We start from the raw sequence: 20,604 nt of genomic DNA, 5'->3' as shown, positions 1-20,604 counted from the left end.
TCGCCAAATACAATGCTGATTTAAGTTTCAGTTACCTTAGAAGAATTAAACATGCACTGATTAAGTACTGAGTCCATTAATTGCAATTTCAATCAGTTTAAACAATTAATTCTTTAGTTATCTAAACAATTATAATGCCAGATAACCTAAGCATGATTTTACTTAATCAAGCATTTCACTGAGGCCTATAACAGCATAAACACTAATTTAATAATTCAAGTAGGCAAAATATAATCAACCCAACACCAATTAAATTCAAGCTAAATTGATTAAAAAAACCATTTCAACAACAATATTTTTCATAGATATGTTCATCATAAAAACAACAGAAATTAAAAAGAAAGGGAACAGAAAGCAAATCCAGTGTTTCTCTGCAGCTTGACTGTTGCTCCGTTCTTAGTCTCCATTGTCTTCGCCGAGCAAGGCTTCTATGAATCCTTGATTGCTGCCCAAGATGGCTGAAGAACACCTCTTTCTCAAGAGAGGAAATCGGCACAAGAGGAAGGGAAAATGGGATGGAAAAATGGAGAGGAAACTTTGAGAGAAGTGAAGAGAGGATAAGAGAATGTTGTGGAATGAGGGATGTTGAGGGATGTTGAGGGATGCTTTGAAATGGGCAGCATAGGGTGGCTTTTATAGCAGCAGAGGGATGCTAAAAATAGTAAATTCAGCAGCCAAGAAAGCCCTCCCATGGCTGGCCACACACATGGCAAGGTTGAAGCTTTCAACCTTGCTAAAAATAGGCTGGGGCAAATCTACAAAGCCTAAAATAAAGGTAGGGTTTTCACGTAATTTGGAGGTTTTTCAAGGGCATTTTTGCAAGCATATTTTATCAGCTAATTTTCTGATTTGGGTCAGCCAATGAACGGTTTTGGTCAGCCCAATTAGTGGCTGGTTCGGCTCACTCCATTCGGTTCAACCAGTGCGGTTCACTAGGCCCTTTCTTCATAATTAATTAAAATTAATTCATTTAACCTAAATTAAATAGAAAATAAATTAAAATTAATTTAATTATGAATTAATACACATTTCTGGACTGTCTTGGGCTGGAAATTAATTGGCCTCGATACTTCAAATTACTCTCGATTTTGTTTTTCTCGCAGTGTTTACCGGGTCCTTTTTCTCCAATTGTGTAATTCTGTCAAAAATAACCAAATTTAATCAAAATTAACTATGAAATTAATTAAAATTCATAATTTTCACATTTTTAACATAATTTAATTATTTTATAATATTTAATTATTTTTCGACAAGAATTTAACCGGAATAGCCTGGTTTTAAGTTAAAAAGGGTATGAAAAAGTATATAAATTTTTGTGTTTCCACTTACTAATATCTAAACTCACATGTCGAATTTAGTGATCTCACATCACTATTCCGACACCACTGAAATTTGGGCCGTTACAAAATTTTCATACGAAACTTTCACACATGCTAATTCATATATTATATACACAGAAAATAATATTTAAGTATTTTTTTCTGACTCGGATCTGTGGTTTGGAATCCACTATTCTGACTAGGGTCTAAACCAGACTGTTACAGTGTGAAAATTGAATTCTAGTAGTTAAAAGTATCAAATAGCTATGGAATTTAAAATTGGAGGTCCTTATATAGCAAATAAACCATTTAGAGTAGTTAGTAGATAAGAATAATTATTCATCATTGGAAATTTAATAAATTAGTAAGGTTAATTTTGAAAAGTTAATAAAATAATGATGATAAATAAATTAAATAATTATTATTATTAGTCATTCCCATCATCTTTCATAAAAAATATGGAAACCCTAGCCATGGAAGCTTGAGTTCTAGCAAACTGATTTGGCTTAATTAGGTATGTATTTTAGTCTCATTTTTAATAATTTTTATGTTTTCGAGATCGTATAGCTTAATCTAACTATCTCGGGGATTAATTTGCAAAATTGTTAAAGTATTAGGGTTTTTTCATGGATGAGTATAGTTGAATTTTGAAGTTTTATGATAGAAAATGAGATGTTGTTGTTAGATAAACAACTTTTGTAAAGAGAATTTTGATAAAATTATCAATTAGGGACTAAATTAAAAAGATAAAAAAATTATGGAAAAATTCTAAATTTTGTGAAATACATGGGTTACTATTGATATGTATGAAAATTAGCTAGGCTTGAATAAGGATTAAATAGTATGAATTTCATTTTTCGAGCCTAGGGACTAAATTGTAATTAATTAAAGTATAAGGGCAAATAGTAATTTTGCCAAAAATGTGTGTTGGATTAAATTGAATATGAATTATATTAAATTGAGTTAAATTCATTCGTATAGATCTGGATAGATCTAATACGGAGTTAGATCGAGGTAAAGAAAAAGTATCAGATTAGTAGCCTTCGTATCTACATATACTTATCGAGATAAGTTCGTGTAACTAAATTATATATTTATATGTTTTAAAATTGAATGTTGCTGTGTGTGATTTGTACAAATTGCCATGTGTAATTATGATCACATATCTGATAATTATCGAGTCCCGTTTGAACCTTAGAAATTCGAAGGATACAAATGATATGTCATTAGGGTTCCCCATATGGTTGTGATCCTGCATGTGTTGCAAACACCCCACAGCTCTCTTGAGCTTCCTGATACTTGGCTCTCATGAACTTCTCAATATTTGGCTCGCAAGAGCTTCCCGTTACTTAACTCACATGATCTTTCTGTCATATGGCTCGAAAGAGCTTCCCGTTTACATGCTTGTATAAGTATACAAGTACATGAATTGACAGATTACAAATTTGTACATTTTGTGTATACTATCCAACGATATTTTAAATGGTTCAACGGGAAAAGTTCTGATATGAAATAATATGAGTTCGAAATGAACAATTACATGTATATACTTGAATTACATGGAAATGATATTATATGATATATTGAAATATTAGCTGGTTGATACATGTATGTGAATCTTACCTAGTGATTATGTACATCCATGTTTATTGGTTATGGAAAGTGTTACATGGCTAACATGTTGAGGATATGTGTTTAGGCTTTTGGCCAAATTGGTTTGGTTATATTAGCATGCTTACCTTAAATGTGATTAAATGGTAAGTTAATTTCCTTGTTATACGAACTTACTAAGCTTAAATGCTTACTCTGTGTTATTTTCCATATTTTATAGTAATTCAGAAACTCATTTTGGTTAGAAGTTAGTCAGAACAACTTCACACTATCCATCAGCCTTTTCGGTATAATTAGTAAATTAATTTTGCTTAAAATGACATGTATAGATTAATTTGGCCAATGATGGCATATAAAAGTTTTGTTGGAATTAGCCATTTGAATGGCTTGTGATGGATAAATTTTGATATGTATGTAAGTGGCCTTATCATATTTGATGTGTATTTGAAATGGTTGAATGATGGAAATCTTATAGGTATATTAATGGTTAGGTTGAATAGGTATATTTAGTAAATTATGCATACATGTATTTGGTCATGTAGGTAAAATTAGTTATTTGATTGATATGAGTTATGTTGTCATTTATACAGCCTAAGGGCATATTGTTGGTATGTGATAGTATTACATGTTTAAGTATTGATTTTGGCTTGATTTGAATGTCTTGTTATGGCTTGTTGATGTCCAAAATGTTGATTTAGGTTGATGGAAAATTGGGTGAGAAATATGGCTAGGAAAATTGTAACACCCCGAACCCGAGACCGACACCGGAGTCGAACACGAGGTGTTAACAGACTATAAACCCCTTATAAAGATATTTTCCAGACACTGCCTAATCTGCGTACTTGTCGCTTTAAAAATCATATCTTGAGTTTCACAACTCGAAAATCAGTTTCGTGATTTTTCCCTGAAACTAGACTCATGTTCCCATCTACATGTTTTTTTCTGGAATTTTTGGTTGGGCCAATTAGTACAGTTTATTAGTCAAATTCTTCCAAGTTACTGGGGTCGACTACACTGCCCTTTGCGCGTTACGACCTGGATATCTCCCTGTACAGAACTTCAATACTGATACCGTTTGTTTCTATAGAAACTAGACTCAGAGAGGAATCTATACATATATGGTACGACTCCTAATTATCTCTGGTTAATTTATAATGAATTTCCAAAGTCGGAGCAGGGAATCCAGAAACCGTTCTGGCCCTGTCCCACGAGAACCTGATTTTCTCTTAACATACTGTCCATATGATCTTTTCATTATTTCTATATGAAAATAGACTCATCGAGCTTCGATTACATAATTTATTCATCAATCAATTCCATTCCTACTATTTTTAGTGATTTTTCAATTTCATGTCGCTGCTGCTGCCAGCATCTGTTACGAAGGCAACCATGCCCACTTCATGTTTACTCCTTGATTCAACTAATAATTCCTCATGCATATCACAAATTATGATCATGACTAACCATGCCAAGGCTAATCATTGTCAACTTCTCCCTACTACATTATTGCCATATCATAAATTTTAACACCAAAACAATTAACCATGACATATGGCATAAAAAGGTCGAATCATCAAAATTCACGACCTAACGTTATGAAACCAAACCCAACCGAACATTTATGCCATTTTCGCATGGCTAAAAGTTTACATACCAAAGTTCGAACACAACATAATAGCCTATACATGCCAAAATGTTCTTCTAAGCCAACTAAGAAGAAAGTACCAAAACTTGCTATCCGGTGTGATGACTTCGATGACGGCCTGACCCCGCGAAAATAGATGAGTCCAAGCAACCTATAATGGGTGACAAGGAAACACCGAGTGAGTTTATAACTCAGTAAGTCATAAGCAATGCACTACCATCCATCAATAACATTATCACAAGAGGAAACAAAATGGAACGAGACAATTTACTCCATCCATACCGAACCATACCATAGTTCCTCCAACCTATCGATTCAATTTCATATCAATTCATGCATTCACAATCCATATACTCATCAATAGGACATTGAAGCATTTTCATAAATCAATTTATTTTCGTTACAATCAAACAACAAAACGGCCTTTCACCCATCCTACGATAAATTTTATGTACGTGACTTCAAGTATAGTTGTCACATAGGTTCATCTTACCGAGCTCAACACCAAGTATAAGCATAGCACATATTAGCCATGTACTCAAGACACTTACCCGATCCGCTGTCCGCGATCGACTCAATAGTGTCGCACACATAGTGTCCATAATGATTCACGAATGTATATTGAGCCCGCACACTCAGTGCTATATAATCAACTCGCACACTTAGTGCTACGTAATCAAATCGCACACTTAGTGCTACATAGTCAAACTCGCACACTTAGTGCCGCATGGTCAATTCGCACACTTAGTGCATCATATTCATTTCGCACACTTAGTGCAACATAGTCAAATCGCACACTTAGTGCTGTACAATTTAATCCCGCGCACTTAGCGCCAATCTCATGGTCATAAATGGTTATCCCGCACGTTTAGTGCCGAGATCAACAACTCAGTACATCTTACCTCTTTTCGTTCATTCAACAATTTCATCATCACATACGTACATGCATATATATATATATATGTATATTTATTCATTCCATTCAGCATCAATACATGACATTATGACCATTGAAATAATACCAACTACATGCTTAATGACTTACCTCGTGTTGGGTAAGACGGTTCCAACTCGGCTACTCGATAACCTTTTCTTTGCCTTTGCTCGATTCACCTCCTTTAACTCCTTGAGCTAAATCAATAATTTAACTAGTTTAACCACCTTGCTAAATATTTACAATCCAATTTCACATGTATATGTATGTTAGTATATTCGGCTAATAACCTCATGCAACTACCATATCATCAAAAATCTAATCACACATGCACATGCATTAGGTAAGTTACCTTTGCTAATTTTAAACCCAACATCACACAAGCTCTCAAGAGATGGCCGAATGCCTCTTTTGTTACCCAACTAATCATTCAACAATTCCATCCCCTTTACCACCCTTTTATGCCTAATTATCTAAATCAAGATAAGATCATCAACATGCCTAACCATAGCCGAATGTGCAACATTAATCTATCACCTCTATCTCTTAAATACTATCAAGTTCATTTACTTCTAATTTCTTAAGTTCAACATCTTAATGCCCATTATAGCCACTCCCATAATCTACATTTAAAAATCGGCAACACCCACATTCAACTATCTTAGCCGAATACTCCTCAACACTTAGACCAAAGTATGCACATTAAACTTAATACAACTTTCATTATACCTTTCACCCTAAAACATAATTTATAAATCTTGCCCTTCCTTCCATGTTTCGGTCAATTATTCAAATTACCTCATAGCATGAACATTTTTTTTTCAACTAATCTAGCATGACTCATTCGGCCTTAACAATGAACCTCTTTTCATACAAGGACAAAAATAAATCAAATGAACCTTCCATCTAAACCCCATTCTATCTTCTACTCATTCAATAATACATGTAAACAACTACTAATTCTAGTACTTTGATACACGGTTTAGTGCCCAACCATCATAAAAGTTTGAATCTTTCTTAATATTGTCAAAATACATTCACAAATTGACTTAAACATATAAGAAGATTTAACTAACACTTCAAAACTTACCTCCTACTAGCAAGAAGTAGTGCCGAATTGCCTAAAGGAGAATTTTCCTTTTTCTCTTCTTTGGTTTCGGTTTTGGCAAGGTGGAGAAGAATATGAACACTCCTCTTCCCTTTTCCTCTTTCATTCCATTTTATTATAATTATTTTAAGTCATTTGTTAACTAAACAAAACATAATAAATTAGAATAAGTGGAGCACCATCACTCCTTGGCCGGCCACCCATCATCTTTTGGGCAATTTGACATGCAAAACCACTCTTTTTGGTACATGCACTAATAGACCATTTTGAATTAGACTATCATATTTTTACAATGTCTCAAATTGATCCCAATTAATAATTTCTCATGCAATTGGTAAAATTAGGGAGTGAAACTTCCACATACTCATGTTCACACATAATAAGCATAGAATATAGCAAGTAATTATTTTTACGACTCGGTCTTGTGGTCCCGAAACCACTTCCCGACTAGGGTCAATTTTGGGTGTCAGAAAAATGACCTATTTTTGTCCATACGGGTAGAGACACGAGTGTTTGTCTCAGCTGTGTGTGACATATAGCCAGGTGACACGGTCGTGTGTCCCCTGTATCTTTAATTTGCACAAAACAGAATGCTCACACGGCCTAACACAAGGACGTGTGGCTTGATCGTGTGACCTAAGTTAGAGAGTTACAAGGGTATGAAAAAGGGTTGGGACACGGCCGTGTGCCCCTATTTCGAATACCCACACGGCCTGAGGCATAGGCGTGTGTCCCCTGCACCTTTGAAAAATTTTAAATATTTTCTGAAAAATTCTTTAAGTACCCGATTTAGTACCGATTTGTTTCTAACGTATATTTTGAGCCTCAAGGGATCATATATAGGACAATATGTATGATTTGATTATTTTTGTTACAAATATAATATGATGTGAAATTTCTGTCTATTTATTCTGTAAACTCTGATAATGCTCTGTAATCCTGTTCGGGCAACGGATTTGGGTTAGGGGTGTTACAACTTGTCTTGTCTATCGGGGCTAGATTAGCTCTAAAAAATAGAAGCATAGATGTGATTGTTTGAACTAACAATACATCTGACAACATGCAAGTTGGATTTATCTTAGGTCCTTTTATGGATTTTTCACTTGTGTCTTTCATAGTGTAGCTTATCTCAATTTTGAATAACTGAATGATTATGTGTGTATGACATGTGTATTTTGATATATTGAAAACATATGCTTTTAATGTACTAGCCAAAAGTTAGTATTTTGGGTACATGATTTGTACATAGCATAACTCTATTCACAATAGTAGAATCATAGCTTAATGAAAAGAGTAAATGATAACCTCTCATTGATGTCGTATGAATTATAAAAATGAAACATTGTCATGGGTCATTTGTTGAGGAAAATGATTTAATTATTACTAGTATTAATAATGATCATTTTTCATCACGTAAGATACAATTGTGATCATAAGATAAAAATGAATGGGATTAGGTGAACAAATTAAAGAAAATGTTTATTTTTTAATAATTATTTTTTATGAAATAAAAATGTTTATTTTTTAATAATTATTTTTTATGAAATATTTAATTATTTAGTTAATTAAAAGGTTAAAGAAATATTTAGTTCTTAAACTTGACAACTTTTCCCTTTGTCTCTAAACTTGGCTTATGTACTAGAATAATCGCGTGACACTCTATGATTGTACCACATCATCACAGAAAAATTTTAAAATATGTATAAAATCTAAAAGCAATAAAAAAATTTAGGTGACGATGTGGTAGTCTCAAAGCACCAAGCCTTAATAAAATCTAAGTTCAGAGACCAAATTTAAAAAAATTACCAAGTTTTGGGACTAATGTAATATAAAAAATAGTCCATAGATTAACATGAGAAACATTACCAAATTCAGGATCTAATTATTACTTTATCCATTGATTAAACAATAGGTTTGGTTTTTAATTTAAATTAAGAGAGGTAATCTTCAAAAATTTAATCCAACTTGAACTAACTCTATAAGCCCATTAGTGCATGTGTGCCATTGCATAGGGTCCTTCCTCTTGGTGTGCCGTTTTAATTAATTAAGAACTCTAAATGAGAATTAAATTTTTTTATATAATTCTCATACTAGCTGAAATTTAAACAAAATAATATATTAAGGAAATCTCTATAAAAATTAGTAAAAGTTTATTTGAGTAATTTTTCTTTTACTTAGATAGATTTTATTTTTTTAGTTTAGATTCTAGATTAGGAACTATTATAATTTCAATAGTCTAGCAATTGCAATATGAATCTAAGGGTTTGTGCAAAGACTCTCCTTGAGAGTATCGAGTTTTTGTCTTGTGTTTAATTTTTTGAGTTAGAGTTGTTAGAATTAAGTGAACCGAATTCTTATTTAAATAAAATACGATGGAAAATAAAATAAAAGTAAAATCCATATAGAACTAGACTTCTTTTATTTTATTTTAGAATAATGTTTTTTTAAACCTTATTAAACTCCATCTATTTTATATTGATTAGGATAAGGTGTTTCAATCCTACTAGAATATGGCTTTAGAAGCCTATAAATAGACATAGTCTATTCCTCTTGTATTGATTCAAATTTTTTGACATAGTGAATTTTCTTCTCCTATGCCCGTGGTTTTTTTCCCGAAAGGGTTTCCACGTAAAAATCTGTGTGTTATTTTTATTTTATTATATTTTATTTTTTACAAATTGGTATCAGAGCTTCCGGGTTGTTCATCTCGATCACGGTAATGGCGTCTTTAAAGTATGAAATTTGCTGTTAGATCGCAACACCAGATTTACGTTGTGGCAGATTAAGATGGAAGCAGTTCTTGCGCAGATAGATCTGGAGGATGCCCTGCTAGGGATAGATAAGATGCCTTCGGCATTAACAGATGAAGAGAAGAAGCATAAGGATCGAAAGGCGTTAACACAATTACATCTGCATTTGTCCAACGAAATTTTGCAAGATGTGATGAAAGAGAAGACCGCCGCTGCATTATGGAAGAGGCTAGAACAATTATGTATGTCGAAAACTCTAACAAGCAAGTTGCATCTTTATGCTCATCGTTCAGAGGAAGGTGGGTGTGTACACGAACACTTAATAGTGTTTAAAGAAATTCTCTCAAACTTGGATGCCATGGAGGTTTAGTACGATAAAGAAGATCTAGGGTTGATTCTACTTTGTTCGTTGCCCAAGTCTTATTCAACCTTTAAAGACACGATTTTATATAGCCGCGAGTCTCTCACAGTTGATGAGGTTTATGATTCTTTGATCTCTTATGATAAGATGAAGCATATTATGGTTAAACCCGACTCTCAAGGAGAGGGTCTCATTGTTCGTGGGAGACAAGATCGGAATGTTGATAATGATCGTGGAAGGACACAGGAACGGAATCCTCACGGTAAATCTAAGGGTAGATCAAAGTCTTCAAACAGAGGTAACACTTGTAATTTCTGCAAGAAGAAAGGGCACATTAAATCTGAGTGCTACAAGCTACAGAATAAGATTAAAAGGGAGGCTGGAAATCAAAAGGGAAAACAACCAGAAAATTCTGGTGAAGCTGATGTTGTAGAAGACTACAGCGATGGTGAACTTCTAGTTGCTTCTGTCAATGATTCTAAAGTAAGCGAGGAGTGGATACTTGATTCAGGCTGCACCTTCCACATGAGTCTCAATCGAGATTGGTTTACAACTTACGAAACAGTGTCTGAAGGTATTGTCTTGATGGGAAATAATGCTTTTGTGTAAAATCGCAGGTGTTGGAACAATTAAAGTTAAGATGTTTGATGGAGTTGTTAGAACACTTAGTGACGTATGACATGTTCCAGAATTGAAAAGAAATTTAATTTCGTTGAGTACTCTTGATTCAAAAGGGTACAGATACACAGCTAAAAATAGGGTTTTAAAGATTTCCAAAGGTTCCCTTGTTGTGATGAAATGGCAGAGAAAGATTGCCAAGTTATATATTTTGTAGGGTTCTACTATTACTGGTGATGCAGCTGTCGCTTCCTCTTCCTTGTCAGATAATGATATTACTAAACTTTGGCATATGCGCCTAGGGCATATGAGTGAGAATGGTATGACAGAATTGAGCAAAAAAGGACTTCTTGATGGGCAAGGAATTTGCAAAATGAATTTTTGTGAGCACTGTGTTTTTGGGAAGCAAAAGAGAGTTCGATTCACTAGAGGAATCCATAACACAAAGGGAATGTTGGAGTATATTCATTCTGATCTATAGGGGCCATCCAGAGTGCCTTCGAGAGGTGGAGCTAATTATATGTTAACCTTTATTGATGATTTTTCCAGAAAAGTTTGGGCATTTTTTCTGAAGCAGAAAAGCAATGTGTTTTCCGTATTTAAGTCTTGAAAAATTATGATTTAAAAATAGACGGGAAAACAAAGAAAATACCTCCGCACAAACAATGGCTTAGAGTTCTGTTCTGATGAGTTTAATAGATTGTGCAAGTCAGGAGGGATCGTGAGACACTTGACAGTTCGCCATACTCCACAGCAAAATGGCGTTGCAGAACGAATGAATAGAACAATCATGGAGAAGGTTCGATGTATGTTGTCAAATGCTAACTTACTAAAGTCATTTTGGGCAGAAGCAGCCTCTACTGCATGTTTTTTGATCAACCGATCTCCATCCGTTGCCATTGAAAAAATAACTCCACAAGAGGTATGGTCTGGTAATCCTGCTAATTATTCTGATTTAAAGATTTTTGAGTATCCTGCGTATGCTCATGTTGATAATGGAAAATTGGAACTGAGATCCATTAAATGCGTTTTTCTTGGTTATAAAGCTGGTGTAAAAGGGTATAAGTTATGGTGTCCTGAAAATAGAAAAGTTATGATTAGTAGAGATGTTGTTTTTGATGAAACTGCTATGCTACCTAACTTATCTCTTAAAGACTCTTCTAATAAAGAAAATCAAAAGCAGATGGAGCATCAGATTAATACAGAGTCAACTCCTCAAGCCAGTACAAAAATTGAGAATAGAGTTGCTTCTTCACCACAATACTATATCGCCAAAAACAGAACTAGAAGAGAAATTAAACCTCCAAAGAAGTATACCGAAGCTGATTTAGTTGCTTATGCTTTAAATGTGGCTGAAGATATAGATGCAAACTAAGAGCCATCTAATTATTCTGAGGTGGTTAGCTGTGAAGACTCAGAAAAATAGATGTTTGCTATGCAAGAGGAGATGGAATCACTTCACGAAAACAAAACATGGGATCTTGTGAAACTTCTTAAAGGTAAGAAGATTGTTCGTTGTAAATGGGTGTTGAAAAAGAAAGAAGGGACTCTAGGAGTTGAAGAACCAGATATAAAACAAGGCTTGTTGCAAAGGGTTATAGTTAAATTCCAGGAGTAGACTTCACAGATGTGTTCTCCCCAGTTGTGAAGCATAGTTCGGTTCGAACTTTGCTTGGCATTGTGGCCATTCATGATTTAGAGCTTGAGTAGTTAGATGTAAAAACTGTATTTTTGCATGGAGAACTTGAGGAGGATATTTACATGCAACAACCAGAGGATTTTACAGTCTCAGAAAAAGAGGACTATGTTTGCTTGCTGAAAAAGTCCCTTTACGGTTTGAAACAGTCACCAAGATAGTGGTACAAGAGGTTTGATTCATTTATGACTTCTCATGATTTCAAAAGAAGTAGCTTTGACAGTTGTGTTTACTTTAAGAAAAACAATGATAATTCTTTTGTGTATCTACTCTTTTATGTTGATGATATGTTGATAGCAGCAAAAGATAAAGGAGAGATAAGAAAGGTCAAAGCCCAACTAAGTGAAGAATTTGAGATGAAAGATTTGGGGCCAGCAAATAAGATACTTGGTATGAAAATTCTTAGAGGTAGAAAAGCAAGTAAATTGTACCTAAGTCAAAAAGGGTACATTGAGAAAGTTCTCTGCAAGTTCAATATGAAGAGTGCTAAGCCTATTAGTACTCCTTTAACAGCTCATTTTAGACTTTTATCGGCTTTGTCTCTACAATCAGATGATGAGATTGAGTACATGTCATACGTTCCATACTATAGTGCAGTGGGGTCTCTCATGTATGCTATGGTTTGTTCACGTCTAGATCTATCATATGCAATCAGTGCAGTTAGCAGATACATGGCGAATCCCGGTAAAGAACATTGGAAAGCAGTTCAGTGGATTTTAAGATACTTACGAGGCACTACTGATATTTGCTTACAGTTTGGAAGAACTAAAGATGGAGTCATAGGGTATGTTGGTGCTGATTTTGCTGGAGACCTTGATAGAAGAAGATCTCTCACAGGTTACGTCTTTACAACCGGAGGTTGTGCAATTAGTTGGAAAGCCACTTTGCAAACTACAGTCGCTTTGTCTACTACTGAAGCTGAGTACATGGCGATTACTGAGGCTTGTAAAGAAGCTATTTGGTTGAAGGGACTATTTAGTGAACTCAATGAAGACCTTCAAATCATTACAGTATTTTGTGACAGTCGGAGTGCCATCTTCCTTACAAAAGATCAAATGTTTCATGAGAGAACAAAACACATTGATGTTCGGTATCATTTTGTTCGTGATATTATTGCTCGTGGTGATATTGTTGTGAGCAAAATTAGTACTCATGAAAATCCTGCAGATATGATGACTAAGTCACTTCCTATAACCAAGTTTGAGCATTGCTTAGACTTGGTTGGTGTTCATTGTTGAAGTTAAACCCTTAAGGGGTTTTATGGAAGAGGTGGAAAACTTGTTCATTGAAAGTTCGCGATGAAGAACTTATTCATTGAGAATTTGTGTCAATGTGGAGATTGTTAGAATTAAGTGACCTGAATTCTTATTTAAATAAAATACGATGGAAAATAAAATAAAAGTAAAATCCATATAGAACTGGACTTCTTTTATTTTATTTTAGAATAAGGTTTTTTTAAACCTTATTAAACTCCATCTATTTTATATTGATTAGGATAAGGTGTTTCAATCCTACTAGAATATGGCTTTACAAGCCTATAAATAGACATATTCTATTCCTCTTGTATTGATTCAAATTTTTTGACATAGTGAATTTTCTTCTCCTCTGCCCGTGGTTTTTTTCTCGAAAGGGTTTCCACGTAAAAATCTGTGTGTTATTTTTATTTTATTTTTCACAAGAGTCCACTCTCTAAACATTTACAAGTTTAAAAATAGTAGAGAAGATCAATTGATAGAATATTTAAACACATTATACTTTAGTTCAAGTTGATCAAAAAGTCTAGGCACCTTCCTAAAGGTCTATTGGGACAAAGATTATCTCCCTAGCCCTTGATACTTAAGTTCTTATTTGATAGATTTATTAGTTTAGATATCATGATAAAATTTTGATTTAATTTTTCTTTTTAAATTTGGTTGTGCCAACTTTGCCATATTTTCTTAATGTTTTTCAACATATATAACTTTAAATAAATGACATATACCATTTTTTTAATATTTTAAATTTATTAAAGAATAATTTAAACATAGATCTTATTTATTTACTTTGAGATTTTAATAATTTATTTTTTGATATGTTACCATATCTTGCATGAAAATATTTTTGATATAATGTTTAGAATTACCCATAATCTCACCCCAACTCTTGAATAGGAGGATAAAGCCTTTTAGGCATACTTGAATCCACGTCATTCTATACTAATAACAATACTAATACCAACCAAACTAAAACTCAATTAACAAATTTCATGGAAATTAATTTAAACAATTCTTTCTTATAATAACTTTATTTAGAGTTTAGAATTTTATGATATGTGATTCTAGTTTTATATAATAAAATCACTTTAAATTCTAATTAGTTGTTAACCATAAAATACTTTGATTTAAAACATATAAACCTTTCCATGATTATATCCTTATGTAAATATAAAAAGTAAAATACTTCAACAAAACACAATTATTTAATATTATTATTATTTAAATTTTTTATGAGTTAGTGTTATAAGTCAACTGAGCACTAATTATACTAAAAAATTATGAGAATGTCATTCCGTAAAAAAAAATAAGTAATATTATTTGAGGGTATTTTAATCTTTTCTCATTTAAAAGGCCCAATAAAGAGAAATATATAGTTGGATTTGAACCTCTAATAATTATATTAATAAAACTTTTAATTTATCACTCAATTAAAGTTTTATTTTAATATTTTTTTATATTTTAATTTTATTATGCGCATTTTATTACGTTCATCATTATATCTATTGTGACATCCCTAATTTGACCCTAGTCGGAAAGTGGTTTCGGGACTACAAAACCGAGTCATAAAAATAATTAACTGTTAAATTCTATATTTATTATATGTGTAAATGCATGTGTGAAAGTTTCATGCTTTGATTTTGTCATTTGTATGTAAAATTTATAAGATAGGACTCATGTGATAAAACTTGAAAGTGTGATAGGTAAATTTGTAAAGTGTCAAATAATGCATGAAATGTTAACATGAGGGATTTGCATGTCAAGTGGACCAATTTTGTTTAGTGGCCGGCCATAAATGATGGTTGATGTATAATATATGTTTTATTTAAGTATTATAATAGGTAATAGCTTTATTTTTGAAATAAAATTAATTAGTAAAACAATAAAAGATGACAAAAAAAAAGATAGATGTTCATTTTCTTTCTTGATTGTCGAATTTGGGAAAAAAAATGGTGAAGAATAAGCCAAGGCATTCGGCCATGGTTGTCTCCATTTAAAGGTATGTAATGCAGTTTTTATTTGTAATTGATTATGAAATTAGATGGATGAATACATAACATAGATAACCCATGGTTTAAATTCATGAATTAATGAACAAGTGTCCATTCGGCAAGTGCTAAATTGATATTATTTTGATAAGTTTTTGGGAAGATGTTAGTTAAATGTTAAATAGCTTGAATGATGGCTAAATAAGTAGAATTCATGGTTGAAAAGTATGAATTGAAATTGCCGTATGTGTGTATGTGTATTTTGGAAAGAAAAAAAATGTTGTTGTTTAGTTGAGTTTTATTTGGTGTGTACATTCGGTCAAAAAGGGGGAGGAATAAAAATAAATTTAAAATGTTATGGTTTGTTTTAAAGTTGGTTAAATGGTTGTGGTCATTGCTGAATACATTTGTATTAGGGAAAAATATGATTAAACATCGGTTGATGAGTTAAATATATAAGTATATTCGGTTATATAAATTTGATTTGTACTTGAAAATATAATAAGCCTTAAGAGATTGTGTTTGTGTATGTGAACTAGATGTTTTATGGATATTCGGCTAAAAAGGGGTAAATGGCTAGGTTATAGGAATTGGAGGATATACATTCGTCATTAAGGTTATATGTACTTGGTAATTTGAGTTATATATTAAGTAATTTATTTCTTCGAAATGTATATTCAGTCCTTGTTTAGCATAGATGAAACCAATGTGCAAATTGCTACATTTGATCATGAAATGAAATTTGTATATGAAAACTAAATTTGAGTGGTTAGGGCCGAATGTGGTATATGAGATATTAAGGCATGTTATGATTATATATATATGTGTGTACGTGGTTGTGCATAAAAATGAGTAATTGATTAAATTGTGTTAGTCACACATAGGTATATAAATATATGCCTTAGCTTAAGAGCAAAGAGGAACTAAATCAGATAAGGGGAAGGAGAAAGCAATCGAGTAGCCTACCCGTAACTGTTCGACAACATCCGAGGTAAGTTCTTAAGTGTTTGGACTTGGAAATTTAAGAATAAATTGTAATAATCTGCTTAGGATAGCAGCAGTAGCATGATTTTTGAAAATCACCATAAATTGTTGGAGTGTAATTAGAGACTGAATAAAATATGTAATCAAAGCTCAATGAGTCTAGTTTCTTATAAAATAAACAGTGCAACCAAAGGAATTTCCTATAGAGAAATATTTAAAGTTGTGTGTGACAGTGTCAGAATGAATCTGAAATCCCCTGTTCTGTTTTTAGAAAATCATTATAAATAGTGCAAAAATTGTTATAAGATAAAATTTATATTCTTAGACTCCTTAATGAGTCTAGTTTCAAATGAAAATAACAAGAACATATTTTGAAATCTGTACAATGAGAAATTTGATTCGTAGTGAAGAGTGGTCAGTATAGTCGATCAGTGAAATAGGGGAAACTTTAAGAAAATTCTGGTTTTGATTGGCCAAACCAAAAATCCTGAAAATTTTATGGATAGAAGATATATGAGTCTATTTTCGGGGAAAATTTACGGCACTTCATTTGGAGTTCCGTAGCTCCAGTTACAAATAATTTAATGATTGTTGCTCAAGAAAACAGCTTGTAGTGAATCTGTGATTTTGTTGTAAACATTGATGAAACTAATTGAATTGCTTATAAGCTATTGCTGAATTGATGTACAAGATAAATATATAGGTGGTGAAGTCAAAATGGCTAAAATTTAAATGTGTGTAAGTTATCCGAATGACTATTTTATAAACGTAAGCAATGTATATGAAATATGTGCTGATAGTTTTATAAATTGAAGGTGTAGTGACTTATATGTTGCTTAGCCGAATGGTTGTCATGAGAAGAATGTAAGTCATGTTTGTATTTTCTTATTTAGTTGGAAGTTTATTGAAAGGGATATATATATATAAATATGTATTAAAGTCGAATGATATTATGACATGAAGTTAAGGTACATGCTATATGCTTATATTCGAATGAGGTTAATGAATTACAATGGTGATAGTTTGTGTGAAATGTGGTAACATGTGATTAAATATACATGGAATTTGGAAAGTATCCGGGTCAAGACTCGCTGACTACGTGATGTGGCCTAATGGCTCTTGTGAAATGAGTCTAGCTATATTGAGATACGAATAAGTTCGAATGAAGTGATACCTTATTAATGTGTTTCCGTGTTGGAAAAAAAATTGAAGGTATATGAATTGATGTGTATACAACTTTTTGAATTAACTATGATGATATATCCGGGCTTAAAGTCCCGCAGGCTTGGTACTGGTAACTGGATTCGAATTTTTTTTGAAAACCTAGTAGGCTATGGCTAAGTGTCTTGAATTATTTCAAACCGAAGACCATTTGTATATCTTTAAGATAAGGATTTAATTAGTTTCATAAACATTTATTAATTTGAGTTGTATTCGGCAGGATGAGCAAATACAAGGTATGGATTGCGTTTGGTCATTTATGTATATGTGATAAGGAATATGTTTAGTCCTTTATATATGTATACGAAACTTTAATACTTGTCATGATTTGATTATTTGAAATATTAATGTGAATATGAACTAAAGAACTAAGCTCCTAAATACATATATACATTTATGTATGTGCACGAAATGAGTGCATATGATTAAGTGGTTAGAGGTATTGAAAGATTGAATTGGTAATTGGTAACTATGGAAACGGTAAGTGTACAAAGGTTAAGTATATGGTAAGTGATACTTACTTGCTATGTGAACTCGATTTCGTTTGTATTACAAATGTACTTTGGAAATCACTTATGAGATGGTTATAAGTTATATTCAACGAGTATTGACTCTATCAAATTGTTTATGTAATATGAAAACATGAATATGTGTTTCCAAATATGGAAACCGAATGTGATTATAGTGTTATGTGTTAGTTCGACTGATTAAACTAAAAATAGCATTGATGTTTTTTTTTAAAACGCGAAGGGGTATATACTCTTAAATTTGGATGAAATAGATGAATTACATGTGCATACATAGGGTTTAATCATATTGACCGAATGGTGATATATCTTGACATTTCAAAACGTGATTTGTGTAAGGTCTAATCTTAAGCGACTTAGTAATAAATCAACAATTACGGATGTTCAGCACATTAAGTTGGCCAGGTATGTATTATGTACTTGTGTAGGCTTATTAAGCCCATCGAGACTTCACTTGGATTTTGTGGAAGTTATAAATGTATTTAATCCAGCAAAGTTAATTGTTTTACTTAAGACTTACTAAGCCTTGAAAGCTTACTCTATTGTTACGTTTCTTTGTTTTATAGATTATCAAATTTGGCCTTTGCTTGGGGATCGTCAACAACTCGTCACACTATCACTATCCACTGTTTGGTACTACTATGTTTTGGGTTATTTTATGGCATGTATAGAATAGACTAGTAGCGGAATAATACTCTGGTTAATGTATATAAGCCATGCGAAAATGGCATCCTTTGAATGTGTACTTATAGAAGTTTAATTTTATCCCTGGCTGTATTTAGCATTTATCTAAATGAATGATCTTTATTTCAAGAAAAAGTTTAAAATTTTACTGTTCTGACATGAGTTACAAGTCTGGTAATACCCCTTTCCTATTCCGACAACGGTTACGGGATAGGGATGTTACATCTATATTAGTTTAAACTATTAATAGAACCCTTGACTGATTTAGTGTCACAAGTTAATCGATACCAACTCGGTTGGAAAATTACTAATATATCTTTTTATTAGAGACTATTATTATTTTGACGACCTTCTTATCTTTTCATATTTTTATATAACTTTTAAATTAAAAAAACTAAAATTTACGTGTTGAACTTGTGTTCATTAGATTTATAAACAAATTTTTTATCACTACACCAGCAATAATTTTTAAATAAACTTAAAACAATTAACTTTTAACATAAAATGTCTTTTCTCCCCAAATTTGGGTATCTATACTATTAATGAAACCCCTGACTGACTAAGATGATGTCATAGGTTAACGAAATATCGACTCAATTAAGAAATAACTAATATACCATTTTATTAAATGACTGCTATTATTATTTCAGTGTTATAAGTCAGCTCAATACCAACTTAATATTGATGACAATACTATTCATTTTATTTTATTTTTTTCCAATTTAATACTATACATATTATATGTGTTATTATTAATTAATTTTAAATTTTACCTTTTAATTATTTTTTATATGTTATATTCAAATTGACGCATATAGAAATACTAAAAGATAATTCATTAACATGTAATCTTTCCGTGATTAGTGAAATTCTGTTCATGGAAAAAAAATTAATAAGAGAAAGGGTTAGTTTTGCTAAACATCTCCAAACTATCATTTAGATTTTAAATTAGTCCTTAGATTTTAAAATATTGTAATTGAAGCCTTAAAACATTAATAATCAATTTAGTCTGTAAATGATAGTTTGAAATTGACATAAAACATATTTAAAACATATGAATTAAATCATATATGCGTAGATATATTGCGTTGATAGTTTGAACCTAAAGTGCTAAAAAAAACAGACAACATTAATAAAATTTAGGAAGGTTGTTTTTTCTTTTATGCAATAGATTCAAATTATTCATGTAGTAGGTACACAAATTTTGTGAATCGTTGTGTTTAAATATTCTTCACATTAAATTTGATCCAGCATTTAATGCCCAAATTAATGACTTGATTAACAAAAAAACCTAATTGATAAAATACTAATACTTCAAAAATATTTTAAAATTAAAAAGGCAAATTAGAATTAACCTATGATTTAAAACTGTAGGATACAATTAATCCTAAGTAAAACATAATCCAAGAATTATGAAGGCAAGTAGTTTGTTGTAGAAATTAAGATTTTAATTATGAATTTAATCTCCAAAAAGTAATCTTTATATTTTAATTTGTCAAAGTTTTGTCCTTGTAATTTATATACCTCATGAAAACCAAGGAGTTAATCTCATTACCGTTAATTTTTGTTAATTTTTTACATATAAATTGTATTGTTGTTTGAATCGAGCTGAACCGATTGGTTGAGAGATCTATCTGAAAAGTAGTTTTGGATTGATTAGACCGAAAATCAGTAAAAATTGAATAAAAAATCGGTTGAATCGGTTAAAAATCGATTAAACCAAAATTTTGAAATTTTTTGAAATTTTAATAATTTTTTAATTGGACCGGAAAGTTGGTGATAAATTATTGTATGGTTATGTTTTTGCTAATTTTTTACTTAACATTTGATGTTAAGATCAATAATTTAATAGTATTGCCATTTTAATTTTGAAGGATGAAATTGTAAAAAAAGATAAGTTATTAA

This window comes from Gossypium hirsutum, chromosome A06, assembly GCF_007990345.1.
Source record: "Gossypium hirsutum isolate 1008001.06 chromosome A06, Gossypium_hirsutum_v2.1, whole genome shotgun sequence".
NCBI classification, from domain to species: Eukaryota; Viridiplantae; Streptophyta; class Magnoliopsida; order Malvales; family Malvaceae; genus Gossypium; species Gossypium hirsutum.
Note: the sequence above shows the minus strand (reverse complement) of the source record.